This window comes from Delphinapterus leucas, chromosome 19 (assembly GCF_059928025.1).
Source record: "Delphinapterus leucas isolate spDelLeu-1000000601 "Yukka" chromosome 19, BTC_Dleu_Yukka2, whole genome shotgun sequence".
Lineage (NCBI taxonomy): Eukaryota > Metazoa > Chordata > Mammalia > Artiodactyla > Monodontidae > Delphinapterus > Delphinapterus leucas.
This window is the reverse complement of record NC_143147.1, coordinates 29,473,717-29,490,147: the sequence shown is the minus strand read 5'-3', so window position 1 is coordinate 29,490,147 and position 16,431 is coordinate 29,473,717. Positions and strand designations below refer to the sequence as shown.

The 16,431-nt window shown below is 77.0% G+C and overlaps 15 non-coding genes across 15 annotated transcripts; all 15 read right to left on the bottom strand.

Moving 5' to 3' along the window:
• Window positions 1-810: 810 nt before the first annotated feature.
• Window positions 811-929, bottom strand: LOC149746121 (5S ribosomal RNA). Its single transcript, XR_016390454.1, has one exon. It is a non-coding gene; the product is annotated as a 5S ribosomal RNA (ribosomal RNA).
• A 934-nt stretch (window positions 930-1,863) lies between these two features.
• On the bottom strand, window positions 1,864-1,982 carry LOC149746120 (5S ribosomal RNA). Its single transcript, XR_016389262.1, has one exon. It is a non-coding gene; the product is annotated as a 5S ribosomal RNA (ribosomal RNA).
• Window positions 1,983-2,916: 934 nt separating this feature from the next.
• LOC149746119 (5S ribosomal RNA) lies at window positions 2,917-3,035 on the bottom strand. Its single transcript, XR_016390451.1, has one exon. It is a non-coding gene; the product is annotated as a 5S ribosomal RNA (ribosomal RNA).
• Window positions 3,036-3,969: 934 nt separating this feature from the next.
• LOC149746118 (5S ribosomal RNA) lies at window positions 3,970-4,088 on the bottom strand. The gene has a single exon (XR_016389261.1). It is a non-coding gene; the product is annotated as a 5S ribosomal RNA (ribosomal RNA).
• Window positions 4,089-5,027: 939 nt separating this feature from the next.
• On the bottom strand, window positions 5,028-5,146 carry LOC149746117 (5S ribosomal RNA). Its single transcript, XR_016389636.1, has one exon. It is a non-coding gene; the product is annotated as a 5S ribosomal RNA (ribosomal RNA).
• A 933-nt stretch (window positions 5,147-6,079) lies between these two features.
• Window positions 6,080-6,198, bottom strand: LOC149746116 (5S ribosomal RNA). The gene has a single exon (XR_016389260.1). It is a non-coding gene; the product is annotated as a 5S ribosomal RNA (ribosomal RNA).
• A 933-nt stretch (window positions 6,199-7,131) lies between these two features.
• LOC149746115 (5S ribosomal RNA) lies at window positions 7,132-7,250 on the bottom strand. The gene has a single exon (XR_016389635.1). It is a non-coding gene; the product is annotated as a 5S ribosomal RNA (ribosomal RNA).
• A 933-nt stretch (window positions 7,251-8,183) lies between these two features.
• On the bottom strand, window positions 8,184-8,302 carry LOC149746114 (5S ribosomal RNA). Its single transcript, XR_016389259.1, has one exon. It is a non-coding gene; the product is annotated as a 5S ribosomal RNA (ribosomal RNA).
• Window positions 8,303-9,236: 934 nt separating this feature from the next.
• Window positions 9,237-9,355, bottom strand: LOC149746113 (5S ribosomal RNA). The gene has a single exon (XR_016389258.1). It is a non-coding gene; the product is annotated as a 5S ribosomal RNA (ribosomal RNA).
• Window positions 9,356-10,294: 939 nt separating this feature from the next.
• Window positions 10,295-10,413, bottom strand: LOC149746112 (5S ribosomal RNA). Its single transcript, XR_016389634.1, has one exon. It is a non-coding gene; the product is annotated as a 5S ribosomal RNA (ribosomal RNA).
• Window positions 10,414-11,346: 933 nt separating this feature from the next.
• LOC149746111 (5S ribosomal RNA) lies at window positions 11,347-11,465 on the bottom strand. Its single transcript, XR_016389257.1, has one exon. It is a non-coding gene; the product is annotated as a 5S ribosomal RNA (ribosomal RNA).
• A 933-nt stretch (window positions 11,466-12,398) lies between these two features.
• LOC149746110 (5S ribosomal RNA) lies at window positions 12,399-12,517 on the bottom strand. The gene has a single exon (XR_016390446.1). It is a non-coding gene; the product is annotated as a 5S ribosomal RNA (ribosomal RNA).
• A 932-nt stretch (window positions 12,518-13,449) lies between these two features.
• On the bottom strand, window positions 13,450-13,568 carry LOC149746109 (5S ribosomal RNA). The gene has a single exon (XR_016389256.1). It is a non-coding gene; the product is annotated as a 5S ribosomal RNA (ribosomal RNA).
• A 934-nt stretch (window positions 13,569-14,502) lies between these two features.
• Window positions 14,503-14,621, bottom strand: LOC149746108 (5S ribosomal RNA). Its single transcript, XR_016389633.1, has one exon. It is a non-coding gene; the product is annotated as a 5S ribosomal RNA (ribosomal RNA).
• A 933-nt stretch (window positions 14,622-15,554) lies between these two features.
• LOC149746107 (5S ribosomal RNA) lies at window positions 15,555-15,673 on the bottom strand. The gene has a single exon (XR_016390443.1). It is a non-coding gene; the product is annotated as a 5S ribosomal RNA (ribosomal RNA).
• Window positions 15,674-16,431: the final 758 nt, after the last annotated feature.

Sequence of the window (16,431 nt, the reverse complement as noted above, 5' to 3'; positions counted from 1 at the left end):
GTCTCGGGTACCGGGCGGTGGCGGAGGCGGAGGGTTTGGCCACCCCCTCCCAGCCGAGGGCGGGCGTGACCCAGCGAACCCTTCGGCGCTTGGCGCCCCGTCCAAGATCCGGCCCGTCGCTCACAGGGACGTGGCCCCGGAGGCTTCAGGGCCCGGGGCCCGCGGTGCCTTGGGCATCGCCCCTGCCCGCCCACGCGGCGCTAGGCGCCGCCCAGCCGCAGCCCGGGCCGACCCTCCTGCCCGACAGCAGCTTGCCCGAAGCCACTGTGAGGCACCATCGTGTCGCCACGGCCCCTCAGCCCCGGCGAGGCCACCCTTGCCCGCACACCACCCGCCGAGCTCAGGAGCCCGCCCCTGGGGGCCGGCAGGCCCGGGGAAGCGGCCCCTGCCGTCGATCCCGCTCCCGCACCCGGCCGCGGCGGCGACACGGCGGGGGGCGGGGCTTTTGCCTGAGGGAGCTGTGGAGGGACACACCCACCGGCACACAGGTGGCGGCCCCGGGGCTGGGCGCCGGTGGGGGCGGCCAGGTGCAGGTCGAGGGGCTCGCTGGCCGAAGGGACGGCAACCGGGCCCGCGGCGGAGCCTGGGTCCGGGCCAGGCACCCCGGGGGCGTCTGGGGTGCGGCTGACTTCCAGGGCCGCCTTCTGGCCGCCTGGCGGGCCGGGCCGGCGGGGAGCGCCCCCTCCGGCGCGCGCGCCGTGGTGGGAGGGGCCTGAGGAGGCGGGGCCTGCAGCGGGGCCCCGGCGCGGGCGGAGCCGGCGGCCACCGCCCGCGGGCGAGTTAAAGGAGAAGGCGGAGCGGGAGGCAAAAAGCCTACAGCACCCGGTATTCCCAGGCGGTCTCCCATCCAAGTACTAACCAGGCCCGACCCTGCTTAGCTTCCGAGATCAGACGAGATCGGGCGCGTCCAGGGTGGTATGGCCGTAGACGGGGGCGGGGACGGCGGGCTGCCTCTTGAGGCCCACTTTCGCTGGCGCTTGCGCCTCACCGCCAGCCTGGCGGTCAGCCCGCCCCGGCAGGACCCCGTCGCCCGCCCAGGCAGGGGGAACGGAGGTCTCGGGTACCGGGCGGTGGCGGAGGCGGAGGGTTTGGCCACCCCCTCCCAGCCGAGGGCGGGCGTGACCCAGCGAACCCTTCCGCGCTTGGCGCCCCGCCCAAGATCCGGCCCGTCGCTCACAGGGACGTGGCCCCGGAGGCTTCAGGGCCCGGGGCCCGCGGTCCCTTGGGCATCGCCCCTGCCCGCCCACGCGGCGCTAGGCGCCGCCCAGCCGCAGCCCGGGCCGGCCCTCCTGCCCGACAGCAGCTGGCCCGAAGCCACTGGGAGCCACCATCGTGTCGCCACGGCCCCTCAGCCCCGGCGAGGCCACCCTTGCCCGCACACCACCCGCCGAGCTCAGGAGCCCGCCCCTGGCGGCCGGCAGGCCCGGGGAAGCGGCCCCTGCCCTCGATCCCGCTCCCGCACCCGGCCGCGGCGGCGACACGGCGGGGGGCGGGGCTTTTGCCGGAGGGAGCTGTGGAGGGACACACCCACCGGCACACAGGTGGCGGCCCCGGGGCGGGGCGCCGGTGGGGGCGGCCAGGTGCAGGTCGAGGGGCTCGCTGGCCGAAGGGACGGCAACCAGGCCCGCGGCGGAGCCTGGGTCCGGGCCAGGCACCCCGGGGTCGTCTGGGGTGCGGCTGCCTTCCAGGGCCGCCTTCTGGCCGCCTGGCGGGCCGGGCCGGCGGGGAGCGCCCCCTCTGGCGCGCGCGCCGTGGTGGGAGGGGCCTGAGGAGGCGGGGCCTGCAGCGGGGCCCCGGCGCGGGCGGAGCCGGCGGCCACCGCCCGCGGGCGAGTTAAAGGAGAAGGCGGAGCGGGAGGCAAAAAGCCTACAGCACCCGGTATTCCCAGGCGGTCTCCCATCCAAGTACTAACCAGGCCCGACCCTGCTTAGCTTCCGAGATCAGACGAGATCGGGCGCGTTCAGGGTGGTATGGCCGTAGACGGGGGCGGGGACGGCGGGCTGCCTCTTGAGGCCCACTTTCGCTGGCGCTTCCGCCTCACCGCCAGCCTGGCGGTCAGCCCGCCCCGGCAGGACCCCGTCACCCGCCCAGGCAGGGGGAACGGAGGTCTCGGGTACCGGGCGGTGGCGGAGGCGGAGGGTTTGGCCACCCCCTCCCAGCCGAGGGAGGGCGTGACCCAGCGAACCCTTCTGCGCTTGGCGCCCCGCCCAAGATCCGGCCCGTCGCTCACAGGGACGTGGCCCCGGAGGCTTCAGGGCCCGGGGCCCGCGGTCCCTTGGGCATCGCCCCTGCCCGCCCACGCGGCGCTAGGCGCCGCCCAGCCGCAGCCCGGGCCGACCCTCCTGCCCGACAGCAGCTGGCCCGAAGCCACTGGGAGCCACCATCGTGTCGCCACGGCCCCTCAGCCCCGGCGAGGCCACCCTTGCCCGCACACCACCCGCCGAGCTCAGGAGCCCGCCCCTGGCGGCCGGCAGGCCCGGGGAAGCGGCCCCTGCCCTCGATCCCGCTCCCGCACCCGGCAGCGGCGGCGACACGGCGGGGGGCGGGGCTTTTGCCGGAGGGAGCTGTGGAGGGACACACCCACCGGCACACAGGTGGCGGCCCCGGGGCGGGGCGCCGGTGGGGGCGGCCAGGTGCAGGTCGACAGGCTCGCTGGCCGAAGGGACGGCAACCGGGCCCGCGGCGGAGCCTGGGTCCGGGCCAGGCACCCCGGGGGCGTCTGGGGTGCGGCTGACTTCCAGGGCCGCCTTCTGGCCGCCTGGCGGGCCGGGCCGGCGGGGAGCGCCCCCTCCGGCGCGCGCGCCGTGGTGGGAGGGGCCTGAGGAGGCGGGGCCTGCAGCGGGGCCCCGGCGCGGGCGGAGCCGGCGGCCACCGCCCGCGGGCGAGTTAAAGGAGAAGGCGGAGCGGGAGGCAAAAAGCCTACAGCACCCGGTATTCCCAGGCGGTCTCCCATCCAAGTACTAACCAGGCCCGACCCTGCTTAGCTTCCGAGATCAGACGAGATCGGGCGCGTCCAGGGTGGTATGGCCGTAGACGGGGGCGGGGACGGCGGGCTGCCTCTTGAGGCCCACTTTCGCTGGCGCTTGCGCCTCACCGCCAGCCTGGCGGTCAGCCCGCCCCGGCAGGACCCCGTCGCCCGCCCAGGCAGGGGGAACGGAGGTCTCGGGTACCGGGCGGTGGCGGAGGCGGAGGGTTTGGCCACCCCCTCCCAGCCGAGGGCGGGCGTGACCCAGCGAACCCTTCCGCGCTTGGCGCCCCGCCCAAGATCCGGCCCGTCGCTCACAGGGACGTGGCCCCGGAGGCTTCAGGGCCCGGGGCCCGCGGTCCCTTGGGCATCGCCCCTGCCCGCCCACGCGGCGCTAGGCGCCGCCCAGCCGCAGCCCGGGCCGGCCCTCCTGCCCGACAGCAGCTGGCCCGAAGCCACTGGGAGCCACCATCGTGTCGCCACGGCCCCTCAGCCCCGGCGAGGCCACCCTTGCCCGCACACCACCCGCCGAGCTCAGGAGCCCGCCCCTGGCGGCCGGCAGGCCCGGGGAAGCGGCCCCTGCCCTCGATCCCGCTCCCGCACCCGGCCGCGGCGGCGACACGGCGGGGGGCGGGGCTTTTGCCGGAGGGAGCTGTGGAGGGACACACCCACCGGCACACATGTGGCGGCCCCGGGGCGGGGCGCCGGTGGGGGCGGCCAGGTGCAGGTCGAGGGGCTCGCTGGCCGAAGGGACGGCAACCGGGCCCGCGGCGGAGCCTGGGTCCGGGCCAGGCACCCCGGGGTCGTCTGGGGTGCGGCTGCCTTCCAGGGCCGCCTTCTGTCCGCCTGGCGGGCCGGGCCGGCGGGGAGCGCCCCCTCCGGCGCGCGCGCCGTGGTGGGAGGGGCCTGAGGAGGCGGGGCCTGCAGCGGGGCCCCGGCGCGGGCGGAGCCGGCGGCCACCGCCCGCGGGCGAGTTAAAGGAGAAGGCGGAGCGGGAGGCAAAAAGCCTACAGCACCCGGTATTCCCAGGCGGTCTCCCATCCAAGTACTAACCAGGCCCGACCCTGCTTAGCTTCCGAGATCAGACGAGATCGGGCGCGTTCAGGGTGGTATGGCCGTAGACGGGGGCGGGGACGGCGACGGCGGGCTGCCTCTTGAGGCCCACTTTCGCTGGCGCTTGCGCCTCACCGCCAGCCTGGCGGTCAGCCCGCCCCGGCAGGACCCCTTCGCCCGCCCAGGCAGGGGGAACGGAGGTCTCGGGTACCGGGCGTTGGCGGAGGCGGAGGGTTTGGCCACCCCCTCCCAGCCGAGGGCGGGCGTGACCCAGCGAACCTTTCGGCGCTTGGCGCCCCGCCCAAGATCCGGCCCGTCGCTCACAGGGACGTGGCCCCGGAGGCTTCAGGGCCCGGGGCCCGCGGTCCCTTGGGCATCGCCCCTGCCCGCCCACGCGGCGCTAGGCGCCGCCCAGCCGCAGCCCGGGCCGGCCCTCCTGCCCGACAGCAGCTGGCCCGAAGCCACTGGGAGCCACCATCGTGTCGCCACGGCCCCTCAGCCCCGGCGAGGCCACCCTTGCCCGCATACCACCCGCCGAGCTCAGGAGCCCGCCCCTGGCGGCCGGCAGGCACGGGGAAGCGGCCCCTGCCGTCGATCCCGCTCCCGCACCCGGCCGCGGCGGCGACACGGCGGGGGGCGGGGCTTTTGCCGGAGGGAGCTGTGAGGGACACACCCACCGGCACACAGGTGGCGGCCCCAAGGCGGGGCGCCGGTGGGGGCGGCCAGGTGCAGGTCGAGGGGCTCACTGGCCGAAGGGACGGCAACCGGGCCCGCGGCGGAGCCTGGGTCCGGGCCAGGCACCCCGGGGTCGTCTGGGGTGCGGCTGCCTTCCAGGGCCGCCTTCTGGCCGCCTGGCGGGCCGGGCCGGCGGGGAGCGCCCCCTCCGGCGCGCGCGCCGTGGTGGGAGGGGCCTGAGGAGGCGGGGCCTGCAGCGGGGCCCCGGCGCGGGCGGAGCCGGCGGCCACCGCCCGCGGGCGAGTTAAAGGAGAAGGCGGAGCAGGAGGCAAAATGCCTACAGCACCCGGTATTCCCAGGCGGTCTCCCATCCAAGTACTAACCAGGCCCGACCCTGCTTAGCTTCCGAGATCAGACGAGATCGGGCGCGTCCAGGGTGGTATGGCCGTAGACGGGGGCGGGGACGGCGGGCTGCCTCTTGAGGCCCACTTTCGCTGGCGCTTGCGCCTCACCGCCAGCCTGGCGGTCAGCCCGCCCCGGCAGGACCCCGTCGCCCGCCCAGGCAGGGGGAACGGAGGTCTCGGGTACCGGGCGGTGGCGGAGGCGGAGGGTTTGGCCACCCCCTCCCAGCCGAGGGAGGGCGTGACCCAGCGAACCCTTCTGCGCTTGGCGCCCCGCCCAAGATCCGGCCCGTCGCTCACAGGGACGTGGCCCCGGAGGCTTCAGGGCCCGGGGCCCGCGGTCCCTTGGGCATCGCCCCTGCCCGCCCACGCGGCGATAGGCGCCGCCCAGCCGCAGCCCGGGCCGGCCCTCCTGCCGACAGCAGCTGGCCCGAAGCCACTGGGAGCCACCATCGTGTCGCCACGGCCCCTCAGCCCCGGCGAGGCCACCCTTGCCCGCACACCACCCGCCGAGCTCAGGAGCCCGCCCCTGGCGGCCGGCAGGCCCGGGGAAGCGGCCCCGGCCCTCGATCCCGCTCCCGCACCCGGCCGCGGTGGCGACACGGCGGGGGGCGGGGCTTTTGCCGGAGGGAGCTGTGGAGGGACACACCCACCGGCACACAGGTGGCGGCCCCGGGGCGGGGCGCCGGTGGGGGCGGCCAGGTGCAGGTCGAGGGGCTCGCTGGCCGAAGGGACGGCAACCGGGCCCGCGGCGGAGCCTGGGTCCGGGCCAGGCACCCCGGGGGCGTCTGGGGTGCGGCTGCCTTCCAGGGCCGCCTTCTGGCCGCCTGGCGGGCCGGGCCGGCGGGGAGCGCCCCCTCCGGCGCGCGCGCCGTGGTGGGAGGGGCCTGAGGAAGAGGGGCCTGCAGCAGGGCCCCGGCGCGGGCGGAGCCGGCGGCCACCGCCCGCGGGCGAGTTAAAGGAGAAGGCGGAGCGGGAGGCAAAAAGCCTACAGCACCCGGTATTCCCAGGCGGTCTCCCATCCAAGTACTAACCAGGCCCGACCCTGCTTAGCTTCCGAGATCAGACGAGATCGGGCGCGTTCAGGGTGGTATGGCCGTAGACGGGGGCGGGGACGGCGGGCTGCCTCTTGAGGCCCACTTTCGCTGGCGCTTGCGCCTCACCGCCAGCCTGGCGGTCAGCCCGCCCCGGCAGGACCCCGTCGCCCGCCCAGGCAGGGGGAACGGAGGTCTCGGGTACCGGGCGGTGGCGGAGGCGGAGGGTTTGGCCACCCCCTCCCAGCCGAGGGCGGGCGTGACCCAGCGAACCCTTCCGCGCTTGGCGCCCCGCCCAAGATCCGGCCCGTCGCTCACAGGGACGTGGCGCCGGAGGCTTCAGGGCCCGGGGCCCGCGGTCCCTTGGGCATCGCCCCTGCCCGCCCACGCGGCGCTAGGCGCCGCCCAGCCGCAGCCCGGGCCGGACCTCCTGCCCGACAGCAGCTGGCCCGAAGCCACTGGGAGCCACCATCGTGTCGCCACGGCCCCTCAGCCCCGGCGAGGCCACCCTTGCCCGCACACCACCCGCCGAGCTCAGGAGCCCGCCCCTGGCGGCCGGCAGGCCCGGGGAAGCGGCCCCTGCCCTCGATCCCGCTCCCGCACCCGGCCGCGGCGGCGACACGGCGGGGGGCGGGGCTTTTGCCGGAGGGAGCTGTGAGGGACACACCCACCGGCACACAGGTGGCGGCCCCGGGGCGGGGCGCCGGTGGGGGCGGCCAGGTGCAGGTCGAGGGGCTCGCTGGCCGAAGGGACGGCAACCGGGCCCGCGGTGGAGCCTGGGTCCGGGCCAGGCACCCCGGGGGCGTCTGGGGTGCGGCTGCCTTCCAGGGCCGCCTTCTGGCCGCCTGGCGGGCCGGGCCGGCGGGGAGCGCCCCCTCCGGCGCGCGTGCCGTGGTGGGAGGGGCCTGAGGAGGCGGGGCCTGCAGCGGGGCCCCGGCGCGGGCGGAGCCGGCGGCCACCGCCCGCGGGCGAGTTAAAGGAGAAGGCGGAGCAGGAGGCAAAATGCCTACAGCACCCGGTATTCCCAGGCGGTCTCCCATCCAAGTACTAACCAGGCCCGACCCTGCTTAGCTTCCGAGATCAGACGAGATCGGGCGCGTCCAGGGTGGTATGGCCGTAGACGGGGGCGGGGACGGCGGGCTGCCTCTTGAGGCCCACTTTCGCTGGCGCTTGCGCCTCACCGCCAGCCTGGCGGTCAGCCCGCCCCGGCAGGACCCCGTCGCCCGCCCAGGCAGGGGGAACGGAGGTCTCGGGTACCGGGCGGTGGCGGAGGCGGAGGGTTTGGCCACCCCCTCCCAGCCGAGGGAGGGCGTGACCCAGCGAACCCTTCTGCGCTTGGCGCCCCGCCCAAGATCCGGCCCGTCGCTCACAGGGACGTGGCCCCGGAGGCTTCAGGGCCCGGGGACCGCGGTCCCTTGGGCATCGCCCCTGCCCGCCCACGCGGCGATAGGCGCCGCCCAGCCGCAGCCCGGGCCGGCCCTCCTGCCGACAGCAGCTGGCCCGAAGCCACTGGGAGCCACCATCGTGTCGCCACGGCCCCTCAGTCCCGGCGAGGCCACCCTTGCCCGCACACCACCCGCCGAGCTCAGGAGCCCGCCCCTGGCGGCCGGCAGGCCCGGGGAAGCGGCCCCGGCCCTCGATCCCGCTCCCGCACCCGGCCGCGGCGGCGACACGGCGGGGGGCGGGGCTTTTGCCGGAGGGAGCTGTGGAGGGACACACCCACCGGCACACAGGTGGCGGCCCCGGGGCGGGGCGCCGGTGGGGGCGGCCAGGTGCAGGTCGAGGGGCTCGCTGGCCGAAGGGACGGCAACCGGGCCCGCGGCGGAGCCTGGGTCCGGGCCAGGCACCCCGGGGGCGTCTGGGGTGCGGCTGCCTTCCAGGGCCGCCTTCTGGTCGCCTGGCGGGCCGGGCCGGCGGGGAGCGCCCCCTCCGGCGCGCGCGCCGTGGTGGGAGGGGCCTGAGGAAGAGGGGCCTGCAGCAGGGCCCCGGCGCGGGCGGAGCCGGCGGCCACCGCCCGCGGGCGAGTTAAAGGAGAAGGCGGAGCGGGAGGCAAAAAGCCTACAGCACCCGGTATTCCCAGGCGGTCTCCCATCCAAGTACTAACCAGGCCCGACCCTGCTTAGCTTCCGAGATCAGACGAGATCGGGCGCGTTCAGGGTGGTATGGCCGTAGACGGGGGCGGGGACGGCGGGCTGCCTCTTGAGGCCCACTTTCGCTGGCGCTTGCGCCTCACCGCCAGCCTGGCGGTCAGCCCGCCCCGGCAGGACCCCGTCGCCCGCCCAGGCAGGGGGAACGGAGGTCTCGGGTACCGGGCGGTGGCGGAGGCGGAGGGTTTGGCCACCCCCTCCCAGCCGAGGGCGGGCGTGACCCAGCGAACCCTTCCGCGCTTGGCGCCCCGCCCAAGATCCGGCCCGTCGCTCACAGGGACGTGGCCCCGGAGGCTTCAGGGCCCGGGGCCCGCGGTCCCTTGGGCATCGCCCCTGCCCGCCCACGCGGCGCTAGGCGCCGCCCAGCCGCAGCCCGGGCCGGCCCTCCTGCCCGACAGCAGCTGGCCCGAAGCCACTGGGAGCCACCATCGTGTCGCCACGGCCCCTCAGCCCCGGCGAGGCCACCCTTGCCCGCACACCACCCGCCGAGCTCAGGAGCCCGCCCCTGGCGGCCGGCAGGCCCGGGGAAGCGGCCCCTGCCCTCGATCACGCTCCCGCACCCGGCCGCGGCGGCGACACGGCGGGGGGCGGGGCTTTTGCCGGAGGGAGATGTGGAGGGACACACCCACCGGCACACATGTGGCGGCCCCGGGGCGGGGCGCCGGTGGGGGCGGCCAGGTGCAGGTCGAGGGGCTCGCTGGCCGAAGGGACGGCAACCGGGCCCGCGGCGGAGCCTGGGTCCGGGCCAGGCACCCCGGGGTCGTCTGGGGTGCGGCTGCCTTCCAGGGCCGCCTTCTGTCCGCCTGGCGGGCCGGGCCGGCGGGGAGCGCCCCCTCCGGCGCGCGCGCCGTGGTGGGAGGGGCCTGAGGAGGCGGGGCCTGCAGCGGGGCCCCGGCGCGGGCGGAGCCGGCGGCCACCGCCCGCGGGCGAGTTAAAGGAGAAGGCGGAGCGGGAGGCAAAAAGCCTACAGCACCCGGTATTCCCAGGCGGTCTCCCATCCAAGTACTAACCAGGCCCGACCCTGCTTAGCTTCCGAGATCAGACGAGATCGGGCGCGTTCAGGGTGGTATGGCCGTAGACGGGGGCGGGGACGGCGACGGCGGGCTGCCTCTTGAGGCCCACTTTCGCTGGCGCTTGCGCCTCACCGCCAGCCTGGCGGTCAGCCCGCCCCGGCAGGACCCCTTCGCCCGCCCAGGCAGGGGGAACGGAGGTCTCGGGTACCGGGCGTTGGCGGAGGCGGAGGGTTTGGCCACCCCCTCCCAGCCGAGGGCGGGCGTGACCCAGCGAACCCTTCGGCGCTTGGCGCCCCGCCCAAGATCCGGCCCGTCGCTCACAGGGACGTGGCCCCGGAGGCTTCAGGGCCCGGGGCCCGCGGTCCCTTGGGCATCGCCCCTGCCCGCCCACGCGGCGCTAGGCGCCGCCCAGCCGCAGCCCGGGCCGGCCCTCCTGCCCGACAGCAGCTGGCCCGAAGCCACTGGGAGCCACCATCGTGTCGCCACGGCCCCTCAGCCCCGGCGAGGCCACCCTTGCCCGCATACCACCCGCCGAGCTCAGGAGCCCGCCCCTGGCGGCCGGCAGGCACGGGGAAGCGGCCCCTGCCGTCGATCCCGCTCCCGCACCCGGCCGCGGCGGCGACACGGCGGGGGGCGGGGCTTTTGCCGGAGGGAGCTGTGAGGGACACACCCACCGGCACACAGGTGGCGGCCCCAAGGCGGGGCGCCGGTGGGGGCGGCCAGGTGCAGGTCGAGGGGCTCACTGGCCGAAGGGACGGCAACCGGGCCCGCGGCGGAGCCTGGGTCCGGGCCAGGCACCCCGGGGTCGTCTGGGGTGCGGCTGCCTTCCAGGGCCGCCTTCTGGCCGCCTGGCGGGCCGGGCCGGCGGGGAGCGCCCCCTCCGGCGCGCGCGCCGTGGTGGGAGGGGCCTGAGGAGGCGGGGCCTGCAGCGGGGCCCCGGCGCGGGCGGAGCCGGCGGCCACCGCCCGCGGGCGAGTTAAAGGAGAAGGCGGAGCAGGAGGCAAAATGCCTACAGCACCCGGTATTCCCAGGCGGTCTCCCATCCAAGTACTAACCAGGCCCGACCCTGCTTAGCTTCCGAGATCAGACGAGATCGGGCGCGTCCAGGGTGGTATGGCCGTAGACGGGGGCGGGGACGGCGGGCTGCCTCTTGAGGCCCACTTTCGCTGGTGCTTGCGCCTCACCGCCAGCCTGGCGGTCAGCCCGCCCCGGCAGGACCCCGTCGCCCGCCCAGGCAGGGGGAACGGAGGTCTCGGGTACCGGGCGGTGGCGGAGGCGGAGGGTTTGGCCACCCCCTCCCAGCCGAGGGAGGGCGTGACCCAGCGAACCCTTCTGCGCTTGGCGCCCCGCCCAAGATCCGGCCCGTCGCTCACAGGGACGTGGCCCCGGAGGCTTCAGGGCCCGGGGCCCGCGGTCCCTTGGGCATCGCCCCTGCCCGCCCACGCGGCGATAGGCGCCGCCCAGCCGCAGCCCGGGCCGGCCCTCCTGCCGACAGCAGCTGGCCCGAAGCCACTGGGAGCCACCATCGTGTCGCCACGGCCCCTCAGCCCCGGCGAGGCCACCCTTGCCCGCACACCACCCGCCGAGCTCAGGAGCCCGCCCCTGGCGGCCGGCAGGTCCGGGGAAGCGGCCCCGGCCCTCGATCCCGCTCCCGCACCCGGCCGCGGTGGCGACACGGCGGGGGGCGGGGCTTTTGCCGGAGGGAGCTGTGGAGGGACACACCCACCGGCACACAGGTGGCGGCCCCGGGGCGGGGCGCCGGTGGGGGCGGCCAGGTGCAGGTCGAGGGGCTCGCTGGCCGAAGGGACGGCAACCGGGCCCGCGGCGGAGCCTGGGTCCGGGCCAGGCACCCCGGGGGCGTCTGGGGTGCGGCTGCCTTCCAGGGCCGCCTTCTGGCCGCCTGGCGGGCCGGGCCGGCGGGGAGCGCCCCCTCAGGCGCGCGCGCCGTGGTGGGAGGGGCCTGAGGAAGAGGGGCCTGCAGCAGGGCCCCGGCGCGGGCGGAGCCGGCGGCCACCGCCCGCGGGCGAGTTAAAGGAGAAGGCGGAGCGGGAGGCAAAAAGCCTACAGCACCCGGTATTCCCAGGCGGTCTCCCATCCAAGTACTAACCAGGCCCGACCCTGCTTAGCTTCCGAGATCAGACGAGATCGGGCGCGTTCAGGGTGGTATGGCCGTAGACGGGGGCGGGGACGGCGGGCTGCCTCTTGAGGCCCACTTTCGCTGGCGCTTGCGCCTCACCGCCAGCCTGGCGGTCAGCCCGCCCCGGCAGGACCCCGTCGCCCGCCCAGGCAGGGGGAACGGAGGTCTCGGGTACCGGGCGGTGGCGGAGGCGGAGGGTTTGGCCACCCCCTCCCAGCCGAGGGCGGGCGTGACCCAGCGAACCCTTCCGCGCTTGGCGCCCCGCCCAAGATCCGGCCCGTCGCTCACAGGGACGTGGCCCCGGAGGCTTCAGGGCCCGGGGCCCGCGGTCCCTTGGGCATCGCCCCTGCCCGCCCACGCGGCGCTAGGCGCCGCCCTGCCGCAGCCCGGGCCGGACCTCCTGCCCGACAGCAGCTGGCCCGAAGCCACTGGGAGCCACCATCGTGTCGCCACGGCCCCTCAGCCCCGGCGAGGCCACCCTTGCCCGCACACCACCCGCCGAGCTCAGGAGCCCGCCCCTGGCGGCCGGCAGGCCCGGGGAAGCGGCCCCTGCCCTCGATCCCGCTCCCGCACCCGGCCGCGGCGGCGACACGGCGGGGGGCGGGGCTTTTGCCGGAGGGAGCTGTGAGGGACACACCCACCGGCACACAGGTGGCGGCCCCGGGGCGGGGCGCCGGTGGGGGCGGCCAGGTGCAGGTCGAGGGGCTCGCTGGCCGAAGGGACGGCAACCGGGCCCGCGGTGGAGCCTGGGTCCGGGCCAGGCACCCCGGGGGCGTCTGGGGTGCGGCTGCCTTCCAGGGCCGCCTTCTGGCCGCCTGGCGGGCCGGGCCGGCGGGGAGCGCCCCCTCCGGCGCGCGCGCCGTGGTGGGAGGGGCCTGAGGAGGCGGGGCCTGCAGCGGGGCCCCGGCGCGGGCGGAGCCGGCGGCCACCGCCCGCGGGCGAGTTAAAGGAGAAGGCGGAGCGGGAGGCAAAAAGCCTACAGCACCCGGTATTCCCAGGCGGTCTCCCATCCAAGTACTAACCAGGCCCGACCCTGCTTAGCTTCCGAGATCAGACGAGATCGGGCGCGTCCAGGGTGGTATGGCCGTAGACGGGGGCGGGGACGGCGGGCTGCCTCTTGAGGCCCACTTTCGCTGGCGCTTGCGCCTCACCGCCAGCCTGGCGGTCAGCCCGCCCCGGCAGGACCCCGTCGCCCGCCCAGGCAGGGGGAACGGAGGTCTCGGGTACCGGGCGGTGGCGGAGGCGGAGGGTTTGGCCACCCCCTCCCAGCCGAGGGAGGGCGTGACCCAGCGAACCCTTCTGCGCTTGGCGCCCCGCCCAAGATCCGGCCCGTCGCTCACAGGGACGTGGCCCCGGAGGCTTCAGGGCCCGGGGCCCGCGGTCCCTTGGGCATCGCCCCTGCCCGCCCACGCGGCGATAGGCGCCGCCCAGCCGCAGCCCGGGCCGGCCCTCCTGCCGACAGCAGCTGGCCCGAAGCCACTGGGAGCCACCATCGTGTCGCCACGGCCCCTCAGCCCCGGCGAGGCCACCCTTGCCCGCACACCACCCGCCGAGCTCAGGAGCCCGCCCCTGGCGGCCGGCAGGCCCGGGGAAGCGGCCCCTGCCCTCGATCCCGCTCCCGCACCCGGCCGCGGCGGCGACACGGCGGGGGGCGGGGCTTTTGCCGGAGGGAGCTGTGAGGGACACACCCACCGGCACACAGGTGGCGGCCCCGGGGCGGGGCGCCGGTGGGGGCGGCCAGGTGCAGGTCGAGGGGCTCGCTGGCCGAAGGGACGGCAACCGGGCCCGCGGTGGAGCCTGGGTCCGGGCCAGGCACCCCGGGGGCGTCTGGGGTGCGGCTGCCTTCCAGGGCCGCCTTCTGGCCGCCTGGCGGGCCGGGCCGGCGGGGAGCGCCCCCTCCGGCGCGCGCGCCGTGGTGGGAGGGGCCTGAGGAAGAGGGGCCTGCAGCAGGGCCCCGGCGCGGGCGGAGCCGGCGGCCACCGCCCGCGGGCGAGTTAAAGGAGAAGGCGGAGCGGGAGGCAAAAAGCCTACAGCACCCGGTATTCCCAGGCGGTCTCCCATCCAAGTACTAACCAGGCCCGACCCTGCTTAGCTTCCGAGATCAGACGAGATCGGGCGCGTTCAGGGTGGTATGGCCGTAGACGGGGGCGGGGACGGCGGGCTGCCTCTTGAGGCCCACTTTCGCTGGCGCTTGCGCCTCACCGCCAGCCTGGCGGTCAGCCCGCCCCGGCAGGACCCCGTCGCCCGCCCAGGCAGGGGGAACGGAGGTCTCGGGTACCGGGCGGTGGCGGAGGCGGAGGGTTTGGCCACCCCCTCCCAGCCGAGGGCGGGCGTGACCCAGCGAACCCTTCGGCGCTTGGCGCCCCGCCCAAGATCCGGCCCGTCGCTCACAGGGACGTGGCCCCGGAGGCTTCAGGGCCCGGGGCCCGCGGTGCCTTGGGCATCGCCCCTGCCCGCCCACGCGGCGCTAGGCGCCGCCCAGCCGCAGCCCGGGCCGGCCCTCCTGCCCGACAGCAGCTGGCCCGAAGCCACTGGGAGCCACCATCGTGTCGCCACGGCCCCTCAGCCCCGGCGAGGCCACCCTTGCCCGCACACCACCCGCCGAGCTCAGGAGCCCGCCCCTGGCGGCCGGCAGGCCCGGGGAAGCGGCCCCTGCCCTCGATCCCGCTCCCGCACCCGGCAGCGGCGGCGACACGGCGGGGGGCGGGGCTTTTGCCGGAGGGAGCTGTGGAGGGACACACCCACCGGCACACAGCTGGCGGCCCCGGGGCGGGGCGCCGGTGGGGGCGGCCAGGTGCAGGTCGACGGGCTCGCTGGCCGAAGGGACGGCAACCGGGCCCGCGGCGGAGCCTGGGTCCGGGCCAGGCACCCCGGGGGCGTCTGGGGTGCGGCTGCCTTCCAGGGCCGCCTTCTGGCCGCCTGGCGGGCCGGGCCGGCGGGGAGCGCCCCCTCCGGCGCGCGTGCCGTGGTGGGAGGGGCCTGAGGAGGCGGGGCCTGCAGCGGGGCCCCGGCGCGGGCGGAGCCGGCGGCCACCGCCCGCGGGCGAGTTAAAGGAGAAGGCGGAGCGGGAGGCAAAATGCCTACAGCACCCGGTATTCCCAGGCGGTCTCCCATCCAAGTACTAACCAGGCCCGACCCTGCTTAGCTTCCGAGATCAGACGAGATCGGGCGCGTCCAGGGTGGTATGGCCGTAGACGGGGGCGGGGACGGCGGGCTGCCTCTTGAGGCCCACTTTCGCTGGCGCTTGCGCCTCACCGCCAGCCTGGCGGTCAGCCCGCCCCGGCAGGACCCCGTCGCCCGCCCAGGCAGGGGGAACGGAGGTCTCGGGTACCGGGCGGTGGCGGAGGCGGAGGGTTTGGCCACCCCCTCCCAGCCGAGGGAGGGCGTGACCCAGCGAACCCTTCTGCGCTTGGCGCCCCGCCCAAGATCCGGCCCGTCGCTCACAGGGACGTGGCCCCGGAGGCTTCAGGGCCCGGGGCCCGCGGTCCCTTGGGCATCGCCCCTGCCCGCCCACGCGGCGATAGGCGCCGCCCAGCCGCAGCCCGGGCCGGCCCTCCTGCCGACAGCAGCTGGCCCGAAGCCACTGGGAGCCACCATCGTGTCGCCACGGCCCCTCAGTCCCGGCGAGGCCACCCTTGCCCGCACACCACCCGCCGAGCTCAGGAGCCCGCCCCTGGCGGCCGGCAGGCCCGGGGAAGCGGCCCCGGCCCTCGATCCCGCTCCCGCACCCGGCCGCGGCGGCGACACGGCGGGGGGCGGGGCTTTTGCCGGAGGGAGCTGTGGAGGGACACACCCACCGGCACACAGGTGGCGGCCCCGGGGCGGGGCGCCGGTGGGGGCGGCCAGGTGCAGGTCGAGGGGCTCGCTGGCCGAAGGGACGGCAACCGGGCCCGCGGCGGAGCCTGGGTCCGGGCCAGGCACCCCGGGGGCGTCTGGAGTGCGGCTGCCTTCCAGGGCCGCCTTCTGGTCGCCTGGCGGGCCGGGCCGGCGGGGAGCGCCCCCTCCGGCGCGCGCGCCGTGGTGGGAGGGGCCTGAGGAGGAGGGGCCTGCAGCGGGGCCCCGGCGCGGGCGGAGCCGGCGGCCACCGCCCGCGGGCGAGTTAAAGGAGAAGGCGGAGCGGGAGGCAAAAAGCCTACAGCACCCGGTATTCCCAGGCGGTCTCCCATCCAAGTACTAACCAGGCCCGACCCTGCTTAGCTTCCGAGATCAGACGAGATCGGGCGCGTCCAGGGTGGTATGGCCGTAGACGGGGGCGGGGACGGCGGGCTGCCTCTTGAGGCCCACTTTCGCTGGCGCTTGCGCCTCACCGCCAGCCTGGCGGTCAGCCCGCCCCGGCAGGACCCCGTCGCCCGCCCAGGCAGGGGGAACGGAGGTCTCGGGTACCGGGCGGTGGCGGAGGCGGAGGGTTTGGCCACCCCCTCCCAGCCGAGGGAGGGCGTGACCCAGCGAACCCTTCTGCGCTTGGCGCCCCGCCCAAGATCCGGCCCGTCGCTCACAGGGACGTGGCCCCGGAGGCTTCAGGGCCCGGGGCCCGCGGTCCCTTGGGCATCGCCCCTGCCCGCCCACGCGGCGATAGGCGCCGCCCAGCCGCAGCCCGGGCCGGCCCTCCTGCCGACAGCAGCTGGCCCGAAGCCACTGGGAGCCACCATCGTGTCGCCACGGCCCCTCAGTCCCGGCGAGGCCACCCTTGCCCGCACACCACCCGCCGAGCTCAGGAGCCCGCCCCTGGCGGCCGGCAGGCCCGGGGAAGCGGCCCCGGCCCTCGATCCCGCTCCCGCACCCGGCCGCGGCGGCGACACGGCGGGGGGCGGGGCTTTTGCCGGAGGGAGCTGTGGAGGGACACACCCACCGGCACACAGGTGGCGGCCCCGGGGCGGGGCGCCGGTGGGGGCGGCCAGGTGCAGGTCGAGGGGCTCGCTGGCCGAAGGGACGGCAACCGGGCCCGCGGCGGAGCCTGGGTCCGGGCCAGGCACCCCGGGGGCGTCTGGAGTGCGGCTGCCTTCCAG